The 10,932-nt window shown below is 41.5% G+C and overlaps 1 pseudogene; it reads right to left on the reverse strand.

The window, feature by feature from the left end:
• Window positions 1-758: 758 nt before the first annotated feature.
• LOC132520210 (MAD2L1-binding protein-like) lies at window positions 759-1,726 on the reverse strand (annotated as a pseudogene).
• Window positions 1,727-10,932: the final 9,206 nt, after the last annotated feature.

Here is a 10,932-nt window from a genome sequence, read left to right on the forward strand (position 1 = left end):
TTTATTTTAAAAAATAAGTTTATTTATTTAATTTTGGCTGCGTTGGGTCTTCGTTGCTGCACACGGGCTTTCTCTAGTTGCGGTAAGCTGGGGTTACTCTTTGTTGTGGTGCGCGGGCTTCTCATTGCTGTGGCTTCTCTTGTTGTGGAGCACAGGCTCTAGGCGTGTGGGCTTAAATAGTTGTGGTGCGAGGGCTCAGTAGTCGTGGCTCGAGGGCTCTAGCGTGCAGGCTCAGTAGTTGTGGTGCACGGGTTTAGTTGCTCCATGGCATGTGGGATCTTCCTGAACCAGGGCTCAATCCCGTGTCCCCTGCATTGGCAGGTGGGTTCTTAACCACCGCACCACCAGGGAAGTCCAGAATCCATTCATTTTATATTTAAGTTCGTGAGTCACACCCACATTATGTCCCTGGTAAAAATTCTGAAAGGCCACAGCAAGAAGCAGAAAAGGGCCACCTCCATAAGAGTGTCTGTCTATGAGCCCATGTTTGCTTTCCAACCCTAAACAGAAACGCCTGACTCAGCACTGTCTGGGAAAATCAGCCTTTGATTCAAAAAGATTTTGTTCAATGATGGTGTCACAGTCCCAGCCATAGCATCAGCCCACCAGGAAGTCTGAGGAAGGGAGGCAGGCAGCCAGAAGGACAGAACTTTCTTCTCACCAGGAAGTACCTACCTCTAAGCGAGAGATGGATCACTTGGTGCCACCAGGGGAAAGATAATTTAGCCATTGTGTTCACGATTAAGAAGCATTCCTCTTTACTCATGGAAGACTTTCAGTGTCACTACTGCCTGGAACCAAATGAAATCCTCCCAAGCCATGGTTGGGATCGAGAATTAACCACAGAACATGGTCACAGTGAGTTTGTGGCCCAGGCTGGGCACTCTGTAATTGAGCTTGGGTCGAGACCAATCTTCTCCACAGTCGCAGTGGCCCTGTGCCATTAGTATGGTGCCCATGAGTGGAGGAGGCTGCAGCTCACTGAAGGTGCCAGCCGTGAAAATGGCTCAGAAGAGACGGCGCAAACTAGCTGCTGTGCTCAGGCTCGGGTCCATGCTGTTGGTGGCCAAGCAGGACAAGTCAAGGTCGTAGAACTGAGATAGGCTGGGACCTGGGACCCTTTACTGGAGTGCTTGCCCTTGCACCCGGACAAACGTCTCCTCGAGCAACAGAATGCAAAGCACCTATAAGGGACTGAAAATCACTGCACGCATGCACCAACTACCATTTCTGAGGTGCTGAGAGCAAAAGCAGGGTATTATGCATGGTCCCTGCACATAGCACCACCAAGGGGGTGGGCAGACCCCCTAAGCCACCCCTCAGGCCCAACCCATTGATATGCCCCCACCCTCATCCCATTTAAGGGACCAGCCTGCCCTCCTCGGAGAGCGAGCGAGGGCACCTGTTACTTGTTTTCTCTCCCTTGTGCAGCAGCGCGAGTCCCAGTAAAATGTTGCCTGAATTCCTCATCAGTTTCAATTGATTAAAGAGTCCAAGGACCCGGGTCAGTAACAGAACAACTTGGGACTTAGGGCATTGCCCCCAAGGAGCATCAGCACTTGGGGTTCTAGTGACCAGGCAAAGAGACCCTCCAGGTGTCTGAGCACACCCTCCAGTTCTGACAGGGTATGTTGGCATTTCTGCTGCTTGCCTCAGCAGTGGCCAGAGGTTTCTTCTTCTCCCTGTCCTCTGCCAGGGACTGCACTTCCAGCTCTGGAGCCGCCATCACGACCCCCAGGACTGAACTTTATTCTTGCAGGTAATTTAATGTTTTCTTTGAGTTTGGGGGAGGGATAGTCAACTCCGTTTATAAAAGGATGTATCCTGGGGTCCAAGCAATATAACCAATTGGCAAGGGAGAATGTTTGTATTAGAGAACAAACGGACCCTAACTGCCGATTTTAACGTGGTTAATTGGTATTTATTCTTTAATAACTCAGTAACTCAGGCATCACTTCATGTAGGAAGCCTATTCTGAATTTCCCCACCCTCATCCAAAGACACTGAGTCAGCAAACCAGGATGTATGGTCACCCTCTATAAAGTTATGTCTGAATCTCAAAGTACTTACCACACTAATCAATCTTCTGTAATCACACAATCAGAAAATGATAGAATGCAAAAAACAAAGTATGGTGTAGGGGTTGGTTGATTTGGATATTCAGAAATGTGTTTACCATTGGATATTTCATCCAATGGTAAACACATTTCTCTAGAGCAGACTGCCTCGGTTCAAATTTAAGCTGTCTCACTGACTGTGTAATATTGAGCAAGTCACTTAATCTGTGCCTCGGCTTTCCCCATCTGTAGAATAGGAATAATAATAGTATCTACCTAACAGGGTTGCTGTGAAGATTAAATGAATTACTTGTGCAAGATGCTTACAACAGTGCCTGAAGCGTAGTAAATGCTACCTAAGTATTACCAATTATTATTATGGCATGTGGTTCGTCCAGTAGAAGAGGTAGAATTTGAAAGGGAGCTGAAGGGTAAGTGTGCTAGGTAAAGACAGCTTTTTACCAGTATGCGGGGACACACTTTTTTAAGGCTGTAAAGGTTAGCAGCTAAGGTGATGTAATAGTTGTTTTCATTTTATTTCTACTGGTCTCCATTCACTGCTTTGGTTTGGGAAAGTAATTCTCTGGTTTTTGGCCCAATGGAACTTAAACTCCACTTCCCTTCTCCTGAGCTCATGACAGACACTGGTATGTTGATAATGGTATTTTTTCCAGTGAGCAGATGAAGCCTCAGAATGCTTCTCATCATGGCCCTCCAGAAAGGTCCTGCCAGTGCGACTGAAAAGACAAGAACACATATGCCATTCCCAGGTGAGTCCCTCATTTCACAGCAGAGGGACCTGGAGCCTAGAGAAGTGAAGTGACTTGCCCAAGGCCACACAGCCAGCCAGAGCAAGAACTGGAACTTGGGTTTTTCCCCTCTTTGGTTGGTATTTGTCTTGCCATCATGTATGGTGGTATTTATTTTCCTAACATATCACTTGGTTAGCTTAGTTTCTGATTAGAATGGCCCCTGCCACCAATTACATTGATGTAGCTTTAGATGGTTAAATATACATATATATAAAATATACATGTGTGTGTGTATGTATGTGTGTATATGTATTGTCCAAAGTTCATAAATAACAGAAGTAAAACCAATGAATCATTGAAGTAGTAATCAGTAAAAGTTTATTGTGCACATACCACAAAGACAGTTTATGAACCAGAAGCACTCAAACCAAAACATGGAATGAGGCTCATGGTGTACTGTTAAAAAACAAATTATATACTGGGAAGGCAGTGGCTGTTTATTCTTCACCATGATTGGTTATAATATTACAATTTTCTTAAATGATAGGGAATTGGTTAGTGGCCACCGCATATCAGTTTGGAGAGACAGTTTAAGTTTTGCTTATGATTTTCAGAGGCATAAGCAAGAAGTGACCCAGGTCAAGTTAATCTTGCAAAATGAGCTAAATTAAGCTTTGCTTGTATGATTAAACTGATTTTGTCTGCTCAGGGACTTTTCCAGGCTGATCTCTTTGGTTTTGATTTTAACAATATCACATCGTATATTTATTACATTAAAGACATATGGCTGCCAATAATTAAAAACAAAAGGAAGCAAGGTACAATCATTCATCCACGAGATGCCCTACAACACTGTAGTGAAATTCATAAGCCTTGCTTGCTCTGCAGCAGTGCTGATGGCACTATCTATCTGGCTTAACCAAATTATTGTGGCATGATCTTGTAGTCAGGTTGCAAATGAAGAACTCCAGGCTAATCAACAGCAGACTGAGTGTACTTAGAGCTTCGTGCCTATAAGCATAAATTGTGATATTTTACTGCTTTTAAATGATGCATGATGAAATGATTGAAGACATCATTACATGGAACAATATCCAACAGGGAATGTGATATTCTTAATGATTTAGCACTTCCAGCTCTTATGAGAGTGTTAAGTCCTTTTACTGAAGAACTGTAGGGAAGTGGTGTGTTTTAAGATTAAGACTGAGTCTAGACAAACAGTGGAGTCTTGACCATATCACAGACATGTTCAGGGAACCTGGCAAGTGGGTGAAAGTGGAGGGTCTAGCTCTAAGCTGGATCTGAGTGATTTAATTAGCATTGCTGAAACCCTAGTAAAATGGTTCTCAATCTTGGCTGAATATTAGAATCACCTGGGGAGCTTTTAAACCTCCCATGCTGGGGCCCCCTCCAGGGATTGTGAGTTAATTTTCTGGGTGGGGCCAGGCATTGAGGTTTCTAAAGCTCCCAGATGATTCTAATGTATAGGCACAGAGGTAAACCAATGGTGTGGTCCTTGAGGAGCAAATACATCAGCCTTTTTTGGATCCTCCTCCTTTTTAACAACGCTGGTGTAGGGATTGCTGTGAGAATAAATGCAGGAGCAGAGAGAAGGCGAAACAGATAGGCGAATACAGGGGAGGGTCAGCAATTTCTCAAAACCTTCACCTACTTGTTCAGAGTTTTAAAACTCTCCTCATAGGCGAATCATTCGATACAATTTCTAAGGACAAATCATGTCTGGAATATGACCCTATGCCTTCTAACCTCGAATTGCAAAAAGGACTTAATGTATTCATCAATCCGTTCACTTAATGAACTTTTACAAGAATACCTGGGGCAAAAAAACAGTATGTGCTCTCCAGAAGCAACATCTGCATAACTTTTTGGAAATTGACACAGGAGAGGCACAGAATATGCATATATGGGCAATGGACTTTTCTTCTTCCCTCTCCTTCTTTGGAGCCAGGTACTTTCTCTGGTTCACGAAAACGTAACTCAGGACTGGGAGGATGGTATTGCCTTTGCATAATAAGGTGCAAGAGTCAAAACTACGAGAAGGGCATATTCGACAGCTGATTTTTTTGGACACTTTGCCTGTTGGCTACACCAGGACATGAACCCCTTCCCTTTTTTTTTAACATCTTGATTGGAGTATAATTGCTTTACAGTGTTGTGTTAGTTTCTGCTGTATAACAAAGTGAATCAGCCATATGCATACATATATCCCTATATCTCCTCCCTCTTGAGTCTCCCTCCCACCCTCCCTATCTCACCCCTCTAGGTGGTCACAAAGCACTGAGCTGATCTCCCTGTGCTATGTAGCTTCTCCCCACTAGCTAGCTATTTTACATTTGTTAGTGTATATATGTCCATGCCACTCTCTCACTTCGTCCCAGCTTACCCTTCCCCCTCCCCGTGTCCTCAAGTCTATTCTCTATGGCTGTGTCTTTATTCCTGTCCTGCCCCTAGGTTCATCAGAACCTTTTTTTTTTTTTGATTCCACATATATGTGGTAGCATATGGTATTTGGAGGTTCCTTAAAAAACTAAAAATAGAACTACCATATGACCCAGCAATCCCACTACTGGGCATATACCCTGAGAAAACCATAATTCAAAAAGAGTCATGTACCACAGTGTGCATTGCAGCACTATTTACAATAGCCAGGGCATAGAAGCAACCTTCCCTCTTTTTTGATTCTACTTAGAGCTGTACTTCCTCAGCCCTGATCTCTCATGTTCCTCCCATCCAGTGGTGAAAATTGAGGTTGCAGAGAATGACAGTAAACCCTTCCTGGGGCTGCATGTAAGAGTTGACAGGGTGAGGGCCATGAGGAGGTTGAAAGGACTGAGGGGCTAATGGAGGATTGGGCGGAGGGGGTATGGAGTAGGGGCAGCTACTGAAATGCAAGCCGAACCCCACAGGGAGGCCTCTCCCATAAGCCCACCAACCACTGAATGAATAGATTTTCTCACCTCAATCTCGGGTAAAAGACTGATTGATTGCTCTTTGGGATTTTGTATATTTGTTTGCTCTTTTGTTTTTATTTATAGACTATATTATATTACCTTTCACAACAATGATGGTTAGTGCTGGGGTAATAAAGGCCATAGAATTTCAGAGAAAGGTCAGGCTCCTGTCGATAACCAAAACTTCAGGAAGCTGAAATGCTGAAAGTCACTAGAATTTCATAGACTATAGACTTTTTAATTGGAAAAATCACTGGAGAGACTTCACTCCACTCACTAATTTTCTAATGAAGTGACCGAACTTCTAGAAATAGTGAGGGAGTGGGGTCGAGATGAGGTGAGACAGAGGGAACCTTATAAGCCAGGCTGTAAGATGAGGGAAGACATAAGACCCACTGGAGGATGGAGAAATCGGCCGCCTGGTTATTCAGGTTTGCTTTAACCTTGGGCAGAAGTGAATTATTTTAACAAAAGAAACTGAAATATTAATATGAACAAGATGTAAAGCACTTAGATATGGCTCATGTTAGGAAAAAATATGAGATCAGGGAAGTTCTGTGAGGGATAAGGGCAGAGGAGAAGCATTGCAATTTACTTGGAAGTGAGACCTTCCCGTATAAACTTAGAAAACAAAAGGATGACGCTGCTTCCTTTTCCTTTTTCCCTCTTTGCTGCTCTCCCCCATTCTTTCTCTCTCCTCTTCCCCCCTCATCACTTTCTCCAGTCCAATGTCATCACTGAGTGGGAATCCATGTTGAGAGACATGAAGCTCTCCTCAGTCAGTGCTTCCCTAGTGATCAAGACCATGCCATCCAGGGAATTAACCTGCCGTGTGTGTGGGGGTGGCTGTGCAGGCAGAGGCTGGGAAGGTAGGGCATAGGGAGCTCTCGCCTATATTTAGCAGTCTCCCTCTGTCCCACACTCAGACATGTGGGTTGAGTGCTACCTCTGTTAGAAATAAAAATACAATAATAAAAAGGAGTAATTTGAATTCTGAATTTCATATGGAAATGATTAGAAGTGTGAATATTGTCAATGGAAGATGTCATCATTGCTACAGAAATAGGCTTTGTCATTACAGTAAAGGCAACTGTAATTTTATTTTGGAACTCCTTCTGCCTCCTCTTTCCTTATAATCTCCAAGAAAATAATTGAAATTAAAAATTGGTCCACTCTGCCCTGCTAACCCCACCATTAAATCTTCTCAATACTATTATGTTCATGATTCTCAACATCATAATTCAGGAATGAATCAAAGAGAACCCAAACACTGAAGTTTTCTCTCAAGGCCTTTACAAGATCCAGAATTACTGTTGGGATAATTTAATCCCTAGGAACAACCAGGCTACTGATATTTTGGTTAGTCAACTTTGACGATGCAATGTATCAATACCTAGAGAATAACGGTCTGTTTCATGGTAGAAAATTGGAGTCCTTACTTCCAATCAGAAGTATAAGGACTCTTGATGAGATACAGTGAAGCTTCAAAACCTGGAAAAAGTGGGTAAAAATATATAAGGTTTGTTTCCTTCAACATATCGAAAAGGTTCTATCCTTTTTTTTTTTTTAAGTTTATTCCCAGGTATTTTATTCTTTTTGATGTGATTTTTTTTAACATCTTAATTGGAGTATAATTGCTTTACAATGGTGTGTTACTTTCTGCTTTATAACGAAGTGAATCAGCTATACATATACATATATCCCCATATCTCCTCCCTCTTGTGTCTCCCTCCTACCCTCCTTATCCCACCCTTCTAGCTGGTCACAAAGCACTGGGCTGATCTCCCTGTGCTATGAGGCTGCTTCCCACTAGCTATCTATTTTACATTTGGTAGTATATATAAGTCCATGCCACTCTCTCACTTCGTCCCAGCTTACCCTTCCCCCTCCCCATGTCCTCAAGTCCATTCTCTACATCTGTGTCTATATTCCTGTACTGCCCATAGGTTCTTCAGAACCTTTTTTTTTTTTGATTCCATATATATGTGTTAGCATACGGTATTTGTTTTTCTCTTTGACTTACTTCACTCTGTATGACAGACTCTACATCTCACTACAAATAACTCAATTTCATTCCTTTTTATGACTGAGTATTATTGCATTGTATATATGTGCCACATCTTCTTTATCCATTCATCTGTCGATGGATACTTAGGTTGCTTCCATGTCCTGGAAATTGTAAACAGAGCTGCAATGAACATTGTGGTACATGACTCCTTTTGAATTATGGTTTTCTCACGGTATATGCCCAGTAGTGGGATTGCTGGGTCGTATGGTAGTTATATTTTTAGTTTTTTAAGGAACCTCCATACTGTTCTCCATAGTGGCTGTATCAATTTACATTCCCACCAACAGTGCAAGAGGGTTCCCTTCTCTCCATACCCACTCCAGCATTTGTTGTTTGTAGATTTTTTAATTATGGCCATTCTGACTGGTGTGAGATGATACCTCATTGTAGTTTTTTTTTTTTTATTTTTTTGCGGGACGCGGGCCTCTCACTGTTGTGACCTCTCCCGTTCGGGAGCACAGGCTCCGGACGCGCAGGCTCAGCGGCCATGGCTCACGGGCCCAGCCGCTTCACGGCATGTGGGATTCCCCCGGACCGGGGCACGAACCTGTGTCCCCTGCATCGGCAGGCAGACTCTCAACCACTGCGCCACCAGGGAAGCCCCTCATTGTAGGTTTTTTTTTTTTCCTCATTGTAGTTTTGATCTGCATTTCTCTAATGATTAGTGATGTTGAACCTCCTTTCATGTGTATGTTGGCAATCTGTATATCTTCTTTGGAGAAATGTCTATTTAGGTCTTCTGCCCATTTTTGGATTGAGTTATTTGTTTTTTTGATATTGAGCTGCAAGAGCTGCTTGTAAATTTCGGAGATTAATCCTTTGTCAGTTGCTTCATTTGCAAATATTTTCTCCCATTCTGATGGTTGTCTTTTTGTCTTGTTTATGGTTTCCTTTGCTGTGCAAAAGCTTTGAAGTTTCATTAGGTCCCATTTGTTTATTTTTGTTTTTATTTCCATTTCTCTAGGAGGGGTGTCAAAAAGGATCTTGCTGTGATTTATGTCATAGAGTGTTCTGCCTATGTTTTCGTCTAAGAGTTTTATAGTGTCTGGCCTTACATTTAGGTCTTTAATCCATTTTGAGTTTATTTTTGTGTATGGTGTTAGGAAGTGTTCTAATTTCATTATTTTACATGTAGCTGTCCAGTTTTCCCAGCACCACTTATTGAAGAAGGTGTCTTTTCTCCATTGTATATTCTTGCCTGCTTTATCAAAGATAAGGTGACCATATGTGCGTGGGTTTATCTCTGGGCTTTCTATCCTCTTCCATTGATCTATCTTTCTGTTTTTGTGCCAGTACCATACTGTCTTGATTACTGTAGCTTTGTAGTATAGTCTGAAGTCTGGGAGCCTGATTCCTCCAGCTCCATTTTTCATTCTCAAGATTTCTTTGGCTATTTGGGGTCTTTGTGGTTCCATACAAATTGTGAACTTTTTTGTTCTAGTTCTGTGAAAAATGCCATTGGTAGTTTGTTAGGGATTGCATTGAATCTATAGATTGCTTTGGGTAGTATGATCATTTTCACAATGTTGATTCTTCCAATCCAAGAACATGGTATATCTCTGCATCTCTTTGTATCATCTTTAATTTCTTTCATCAGTGTCTTACAGTTTTCTACATACACGTCTTTTGTCTCCTTCGGTAGGTTTATTCCTAGGTATTTTATTCTTTTTGTTGCAATGCTAAATGGGAGTGTTTCCTTAATTTGTCTTTCAGATGTTTCATTATTAGTGTATAGGAATGCAAGAGATTTCTGTGCATTAATTTTGTATCCTGCTACTTTACCAAACTCATTGATTAGCCCTAGTAGTTTTCTGGTAGCATCTTTAGGATTCTCTCTATCATGTAATCTGCAAACAGTGACAGCTTTACTTCGTGTTTTCCGATTTGAATTCCTTTTATGTCTTTTTATTCTCTGATTGCTGTGGCTAAAACTTCCAAAACTAAGTTGCATAATAGTGGTGAGAATGGGCATCCTTGTCTTGTACCTGATCTTAGTGGAAATGGTTTCAGTTTTTCACCATTGAGAACGAGGTTGGCTGTGGGTTTGTCATATATGGCATTTATTATGTTGAGGTAAGTTCCCTCTATGCCTACTTTCTGGAGGGTTTTTACCATAAATTTGTGTTGAATTTTGTCGAAAGCTTTTTCTGCATCTATTGAGATGATATGTCATATATTTTTTCTCCTTCAATTTGTTAATACGGTTTATCACATTGATTCATTTGTGTATATTGAAGAATCCTTGCATTCCTGGGATAAACCCCACTTGATCATGGCGTATGATCCTTTAAATGTGCTGTTAGATTCTGTTTGCTAGTATTTTGTTGAGGATTTTTGCATCTATATTCATCAGTAATATTGGCCTGTAGCTTTCTTCCTTTATGACATCTTTGTCTGGTTTTGGTATCAGGGTGATGGTGGCCTTGTAGAATGAGTTTGGGAGTGTTTCTCCCTCTGCTATATTTTGGAAGAGTTTGAGAAGGATAGGTGTTAGCTCTTCTCTAAATGTTTGATGGAATTCGCCTGTGAAGCCATCTGGTCCTGGGCCTTTGTTTGTTGGAAGATTTTTTTTTTTTAATTAATTTTTATTGGAGTATAGTTGATTTACAGTGTCGTGTTAGTTTCTGCTGTACAGCAAAGTGAATCAGTTATACATATACGTATATCCACTCTTTTTTATATTCTTTTCCCACATAAGTCATTACAGAGTATTGAGTAGAGTTCCCTGTGCTATATAGTAGGTCCTTATTAGTTATCTATTTTATGTATAGTACTGTGTATATGTCAATCCCAATCTCCCAGTTTATCCCTCTCCCCACCTTCCCGCTTGGTAACCATAGTTTTGTTTTCTACATCTATGACTATTTGTTTTGTAAATAGGTTCATTTTTACCATTTAGATTCCACATATAAGTGATATCATATGACATATCACTACTTTAGATTTGGCATCAGTCATGCCGATTTTGTGGTTTAGAATCTAGATACTAGACACTCGAGTGCCCCTTTCAACTCCAGCTTCCTGCCATGATGATTTTAGTCTTTACGACTGGGCTTTTGCCTTTGGATTCTCACCCTGAACCA

The sequence above is a fragment of the Lagenorhynchus albirostris genome, chromosome 5 (assembly GCF_949774975.1).
Source record: "Lagenorhynchus albirostris chromosome 5, mLagAlb1.1, whole genome shotgun sequence".
In the NCBI taxonomy this organism is placed as follows: Eukaryota; Metazoa; Chordata; class Mammalia; order Artiodactyla; family Delphinidae; genus Lagenorhynchus; species Lagenorhynchus albirostris.